At 42.7% G+C, this 7,873-nt stretch overlaps 1 long non-coding RNA gene across 1 annotated transcript in view; it reads right to left on the reverse strand.

Annotated features, from left to right (window-relative positions):
* LOC110335372 overlaps positions 1-7,645 on the reverse strand; it is a 10,817-nt gene extending 3,172 nt beyond the window's left edge. Inside the window, exons 1-2 of the long non-coding RNA XR_002381160.1 lie at positions 7,622-7,645; positions 7,268-7,470 (exon numbers count right to left, since the gene is read on the reverse strand). This is a non-coding gene — a long non-coding RNA (uncharacterized LOC110335372). The remainder of the gene's footprint in view (positions 1-7,267; positions 7,471-7,621) is intronic.
* Positions 7,646-7,873: the final 228 nt, after the last annotated feature.

The following is a 7,873-nucleotide window of genomic DNA, read 5'->3' on the forward strand; positions in this document are numbered from 1 at the left end:
AGAGAGAGAGAGAGAGAGAGAGAGAGAGAGACAGAGACAGAGACAGAGACAGAGACAGAGACAGAGACAGAGACAAAACAGACAGACAGACAAAGTACTAGTTTAATAGGAAATTTTCACCACTGTTCTCAATAGGGTGGTGTCCCCCAACTTGTCCTCTATTCCCCAGAGGTGAGAAGACAGAAAATGTATTCTTAGGCCAGTGGTGGTGCACGCCTTTAATCCTAGAATTTAGGAAGCAGAGGTTCAAGGCCAGCCTGATCTACAAAGCAAGTTCCAGACCACCAGAGCTACACAGAGAAACTTTGTTTGGAGGAAAAGAAATAAAAGAAGAAAGAGAAAATGTATTCTCTCCTTACTTAATTTTTTCTTGGTAAATAATGTTAACTTTCCAAAAACGGAGTACAAATTTAAAAAGAAAACTGTCAAGGCTCACTCCTTTTTAGCTCAACTGCAGCCATTTTGTATTTAGTCTCCATTTTGCTCCCGAGGTAAAATTAAGTTCAGGTTCTCAGACTGCGTCCCAGAAGTAACTATTTGTAGAAACAAATGAGCATGTGCCTTTAGTCCTAGACCTCTGGAGGTGGAACAGGAAGATCTCTGAGTTTAAGGTTAGCCTGGCCTACATATTGGGACCTAGGGTCCTAGTTTGGGTTTTGTTGCTGTGACAAAAACCACTAGGGTAGGAAGAAATTTAATGTGATTAATTAAGCTAGGGCAGGAATCTAGAGGCAGGCACTGAAGCCGAGAACATGGAGGAGAGAAATAATCTTCCAGCTTATTCAGCTGGCTTTCTTTTCTTTTCTTTTCTTTTCTTTTCTTTTCTTTTCTTTTCTTTTCTTTTCTTTTCTTTTTTGAGACAGGGTTTCTCTGTGTAGCCTTGGCTGTCCTGGAACTCACTTTGTAGACCAGGCTGGCCTTGAACTTAGAAATCCGCCTGCCTCTGCCTCCCAAGTGCTGGGATTAAAGGCGTGCGCCACCACCGCCCGGCTTCAGCTACCTTTCTTACCCGGGCCAGCACAATCTGCCCCATACCACCCCGAGGGTGGGACGCACTGCCCACAGTGAGCTGCACTCTAGGTCTGTCTGATGGAGTAGATTGCTCACAGACACACTCATAGGTCTGTCTGATGGAGGGAATTGCTCATTTGCAGCCCCTTCTTTGGGTGCAGTCGTTCAAACACCATTTATCCAGTCTCCTTACTCACTAAGAAAGCTATGAGTCTATCTTACACACTCAAGTGGGAAGACACTGGATTGCTAACAAAACGACTTCTATATCTGGGAATTCACTGGAACGTGTGTGAACTGCCTTATAAGGAGAGGCTAAAGGTGTGTCGAGTGCAGATGGCGAGAGCAGTCTGTATTCATCCTGCAAAATTATACGCAGGCATAAACACCTACAACTCAAGTTTGAAATCTTCACAACACTGTTTGGTATTAACGTTCAGGAAACACATAGTCAGACCACATGAGTAACCATTGGCAAAGGGTCCAGGAAGGCCAGTTACAGAACAAAACTAGTAACTCCCTAGGCTACAGGGTCCTTCAGAGGCTGCTACAGTCCCTTAGGGAAGAGCACTCCTAACACGTAGGCACGGTAGCATAAAGCTATCACCTCCGCACCAGGGGCAGAGGCAGGAGGATCACAAGTCTGAGGTCAGCCTGGTCAACAGGGTCCACTTCAGTGCAGCCAAGACCACACACACACACACACACACACACACACACTTTTGGGTGATGTAGTTTAGTAGTTTAATGGCAAGGCCCAAGCATGTGAGAGACTCTAGTTAGGTTCAATCCTCAACATGAAAAAAAAAGCAAGTTTAGCTAACAAGCTAATTTTAATCATATAATTTACAGATAGCATATATGAATAAAAATGCTATAGATTTATTTAAAAAATATTTATTTGGGGGCCAGGCATGGTAGCACACACCTTTAATCCCAGCATTTGGGAGGTTGAGGCAGGAGAATCTTTATGAGTTCAAGGTCAGCCTGGTCTACAGACTGAGTTCCAGGACAGCCAGGGATACAAAGAGGAAACCCTGTTTGTTTGTTTGTTCGTTGTTTTTTAAAGAAAACAAGACAAAAAGTACTTATTTGGGGGCTGTAGAGATGACTCAGCACTAGCTGCTCTTCCAAAGGATACAGGTTCAATTCCCAGCACCCACAACCACCTGTAACTTCAGTTCCTAGGGACCCAACACCCTCCACAGACAGTGCACACACAGTAACAGATATACATGTCGGCAAAACCCCACAGACATAAAATTTAAAAAAATTTTTTACTTAGGTATGTATGTATGCATACATGTATGTATGTACATATGCACTCACATGTGTGGATGCTGAGGAAGCCAGAGAGAGTGTTGGTTCCCCTGGAGCTGGAGTTACAGGTATGTATGTATGTATACATGTATGTATGTACACATGCACTCACATATGTGGATGCTGAGGAAGCCAGAGAGAGTGTTGGTTCCCCTGGAGCTGGAGTTACAGGTATGTATGTATGTATACATGTATGTATGTACACATGTACTCACATGTGTGGATGCTGAGGAAGCCAGAGAGAGTGTTGGTTCCCCTGGAGCTGGAGTTACAGGTGCTTGTGAAGGACTCAGTGTAGATCAGGGATTGCATCCCCAACCATTGTACCAATTGCTCAGCCCCATGAATTCACTTTGTCTGTTATAGTTTTGGGGAAACCGGCCTCCCTCCCTCCCTCCCTCCCTCCCTCCCTCAGATAGCCCTCTAATTTTGCCTCTGTGGTGGCGCCATGTTTTGCACAGCTGTGTCAGATCAGCACAGTGCTCTGCTGGGGTCACTGTGCACAGCTCCCTCACACATCCAGGAATGAGGTCTTTGTGAATATTCACCCTCCGGAACGTAATGAAGTTATGATTTGTCTCTCCTAGGGACATCCCCGGGATTGGAACTGATGGATCATGAGGTAACTCCAAGTTCGCTTGACAAAGTGGAGGCTCCAGTTCATGTGCCCACCAGGAAGGGTGTGGGGGCTCCAGTTGCTGCCTTTTATAGTCAAGTCACCCAGGTAAACATGTAGCTTATCTTTTTATGATTTTAATGAGGGTTTCCCTCATGAGTAACCAAAGTCACACATCATTTTGGGTATGAAAGGAATTGAATTCAAGAAAAGCAAAGAACTTATAGTCAAAAGTATAACATGAGATAAACAGGGCAATATTAGGAACTTGAAAGCCTGAGGCCTGACAGGCCCTGAAGGCCTAGCTGAAGATTTTACAATAACAAGTCCAGGCATGTCCAGGAGAGTCCCTTGTTTGGACATTCCTGAGGACAGGTGGCCCCAAGGATAGACATAAACACAAGAACTGTTTGGGTTTTTTTTTTGTTGTTTTGTTTTGTTTTTTTATTGACTCATTAGCCATCTGGTGGCCTGGGTCTCGCTGAACCTCCCTGAAATTATTGATGCTACAACCTGCATGTATTATCCTTCTGACTTGTAATCAAGCCAATTGTGTGAAGCTGCGCAAAGTTCCCCCAAAATTCCCCCAATCCCCTACCCTCTCCCTATAACTCCCTATAAAAACCTCTAGCTTTTGGGTTTCAGGGTCAACGCCTCTACCTCCTGCGTGAGATATGCATCGGCCCAGGGCCCCACCATTAAACTGCCNCATGCTTTTACAACAAGAAGGCCTCTCGTGTTTTTTTGGGATACCCTGACTTCCCTGGCATGGGTCCAACAGGTACACAGGAAATGAGTTTATCTCCTGTGGAGAAATGTCTAGCCTTTGTCATTCTTTTAAAAAAAAGTTTTGTTTGAGACAGGGTTTCTTTCTCTGTGTAACCATTGCTGACCTAAAATTCACTTTGTAGACAAGGCTGGCCTCAAACTCAGAGATCCCCTTGCCTCTGTCTACCAAGTGCTGGTATTAAAGGTATGCACCACTGCCTGGCTCCATTCTTTTGTTTGTTTGTTTGTTTGTTTCTTTCTTTCTTTCTTTCTTTCTTTCAGATTTATCCATTTTATGTATGTGAGTACAGCATTGCTCTCTTCAGACACACCAGAAGAGGGTATCAGATCCCATTACAGATGGTTGTGAGCCACCATGTGGTTGCTGGGTGTACTGGCTAGTTTTGTGTTAACTTGACACAGCTGGAGTTATCACAGAGAAAGGAGCTTCAGTTGAGGAAATGCCTACATGAGACACAGCTGTAAGGCATTTTCTCAATTAGTGATCAAGGGGGAAAGGCCCCTTGTGGGTGGTGCCATCTCTGGGCTGGTAGTCTTGGGTTCTATAAGAGAGCAGGCTGAGCAAGCCAGGGGAAGCAAGTCAGTAAGTAACATCCCTCCATGGCCTCTGCATCAGCGCTTGTTTCCTGACCTGCTTGAGTTCCAGTCCTGACTTCCTTCACTGATGAACAGCAACATGGAAGTGTGAGCTGAATAAACCCTTTCCTCCCCAACTTGCTTCTTGCAGGAATAGAAACCCCAACTAAGACACTGGGGATTGAACTCAGGACCTCTGGAAGAGCAGACGGTGCTCTTAACCACTGAGCCATCTCTCCAGTCTCTGGTTCCATTCTTAAATTTTTGAGGTATGAGTGCTTTTTATGAGATGCATGTTTTGTAGATATTTTTTCTAATTCTCCTTACTGATCTTTCTGATGCTCATCAAAGAACCTTTTGGAAAAGAAACATTTAAAAATCTTTGTGAAGTCACTTACCTACTTCCTCCACCAGCCCCAACTCCTTTAAGAGTATTTTATAGTTTCTGTTCTTATATTCAGATCTTAGATCTATTTTGTATGAGGTAAAGATTGAACTTAATTGCATGTGTTTCTCTATTTGTCACAAAGTCAGCCCTGTCACACAAGTTACAAAGTGCTTGTGATAGATGCATGTCTGTATCTTAATTCTCATTTTTTCCCCATTGATCTACATGCTTGTCTTTTTGTTCAAGTATCACTCTATTTAGTTGGTGGGGCACCTTTAATCCCAGCACTCAGGAGAAAGAGGTAGCAGATCTCTGCAAGTTTGAGGACAGCCTGGTTTACATAGTGAGCCAGTGTTATTTAGAGGAACTCTGTCTCAACAGATAGATAGGTGACAGATAGATAGACAGACAGATAGATAGATAAATGAGAGATGAGAGATGATAGGTAGATGATAGATATAGATGATAGATAGATGATGAGAGATAGATAGGTAGATGATAGATAAGTGATAGATAATAGGTGATAAATAGATAGATGATAGATGATAGATAATAGATAGATAGATAAATGAGAGATGATAGGTAGATGATAGATGATGAGAGATAGATAGGTAGATGATAGATAAGTGATAGATAATAGATAGGTGATAGATAATAGATAGATGATAGATAATAGATAGATAGGTGATAGATAATAGATAGATAGATGATAGGCTGGGCTCAAACACGCAGAGATGGACCTGCTTCTGCTTTCTGACTGCTGGGATTAAAGGCAGGTACCACCACTGCCAGGCAAAAGTGGTTTATTATTATTTTTTAAAGATTTACTTGTTATTATATGTAACTACACTCTCGCTGTCTTCAGACACACCAGAAGAGGGCATCGGATCTCATCATGGATGGATGTGAGTCACCATGTGGTTGCTGGGATTTGAACTCAGGATCTTTGGAAGAGCAGTCAGTGCTCTTAACTGCTGAGCCATCTCTCCAGCCCAAGGTTTATTTTATTTTATTTTTTTTTAAAGATTTATTTATTTATTTATTTATTATATGTAAGTACACTGTAGCTGTCTTCAGACACTCCAGAAGAGGGCGTCAGATCTTGTTACAGATGGTTATGAGCCACCATGTGGTTGCTGGGATTTGAACTCCGGACCTTTGGAAGAGCAGTCGGGTGCTCTTACCCACTGAGCCATCTCACCAGCCCCAAGGTTTATTTTTTATGTGTATTATTCAATTTGGGGGCTCCATATTTGATTAAATGCAGGAAATACCTTAATATGTTGGCAAAACCATTAATCAAATTCATAAAAATATCTAAAATTTTTATTATGAATTACCCAGTTATTTTGGTGGAGCCGGGTAATCAAACCAGGAATTGTACACAGTTGGTCTACACCCTCAGCTCAATGTTTTGGTTTTTTTTTTAATTTTTTTTTGGACTTTCGAGACAAGGTCTCACTCACTATGTAGCTCAGCCTGTCCTGAAACTTGCTCTTTAGGTCAGGATGGCCTGAGCTCAGAAATCTGCCTGCCTCTGCCTCCTGAGTGCTGGCTAAAAAAAAAAAAAAATTCTTTTTAAAAAAATTCATTTTTTTTTTAAACTGTATTTTCCAAGCCGATCTTAAACCCTTGTACTGCTGAGTATGTGGACTGAAAGTGTATGATGCAAGATTAATTTCTGAGGTGTGTGTTAGTTTGTTGAGCACCACCCAATCAGGTTAAGCAGTAGTAGTAACTCAAATTTTCTTTCTAAAAACAAAAACAAACAAACAAACAAAAAAAACCCCACGGTAACAGCTAAGAGTGGTGGTGCACACCTTTAGTCCCAGCATTCAGGAGACTGAGGCGGGTGGATCTCTTGAGTTCGAGGTCAGCCTTGTCTACAAAGTGAGTTCCAGGACAGCCAGGGCTGTTACACAGAGAAACCCTGCTTTGAAAACCCAAACCCAACCCAACCAACCAAAAACAACCCAACAACTAAACAAACCCCACTATAATACAAAAACATTGTGAAACATCTTGCCCATCAGTATTTAAATGTGACTTTTTTTTCTGCCGCGTACTTAGATGAACATAATTTTATTGTTATGGCCAGTACAGAAGCCACAGGTGTAGTTTATGGTATTACAGTATTCTCTCATACAGTAGGAAGTGTGCTTGAGTCTGACACCTTCAGTTACTCACACATCTTACACACATGTATCACTGATTGAAAAATCACCGTCCTTTGGTTGATTCCATTTCACAAGCTTAGGGAGTTATCACCATGACAATAAATTCAGAGATAACTATTTACAGTTTCTGCCTTGGCCTAGGAAGCATAACGCCCGAACTTCATAGTACCACCACACTCAACAACTCTACGTAAGGAATACAAGACTCACTGGCTTTCTTCAGCAACATCTGCATAGCCAAGAGTACAAACATGCCACATCTAAGAATTCCGGAAACTGTTAACTTTGGGTAGGTTAAAACCAACCTGCTGAAATGTCTTCCGCTGCGCAGGATGAGCAAGGGGGAACAGCATCCACACTTGGCATTCAGGACCACATACGTCCGCACACCTTTGATACTGGCCTTTGTCCACCGCACGGTTGTCTTGTGCACGCTTCACAAAGCAGTTTACTTGTATATTGAAGTTCCTCATTATCAGTGAACAATACAAACACTATTGAACTTCTGTACCGAAAGTTCCCTGTCCACTGGAGTACAGAGAGCAGTTTCTGGGTCTTGATTTATAACCTCAGAATCTCTGTATTTCACCAGCCTGAAAAGTACACTCAAACTAAGGTGTTTGTTTTATGTTGCTGGTCTTTGCTACTTTGTGGGTTCCCCCCTTTATTCCTTCCCTCCTTCCTTCCCAATCCTACCCCCCATCACTACACAGAAAAGGAAGGAAAGGAGGGAGAGGTAGAGACCTCTGAATCAGATTTCTTTCCTTTTGTTCTTTGACCACAACTACTAACAAACCACCACTTCCCACCAAGCCTATCCGGGCTCTAGCTTTTATATACCCTCTGAAAAGTTCCCAGAATTCCAAATGTCACGCAATTGCAGAAATTACCTGCAGCTGGCAAAACCAAGCTTTTGCTAGAGCCCGAGGCCCATCATGGTCAGCTGCTGTGGACAGTTCTGAAGCAGCCCCACAGCCCCACACCTGGATAAAGTGA

The sequence above is a fragment of the Mus pahari genome, chromosome 18 (genome assembly GCF_900095145.1).
Source record: "Mus pahari chromosome 18, PAHARI_EIJ_v1.1, whole genome shotgun sequence".
Classification (NCBI taxonomy): domain Eukaryota; kingdom Metazoa; phylum Chordata; class Mammalia; order Rodentia; family Muridae; genus Mus; species Mus pahari.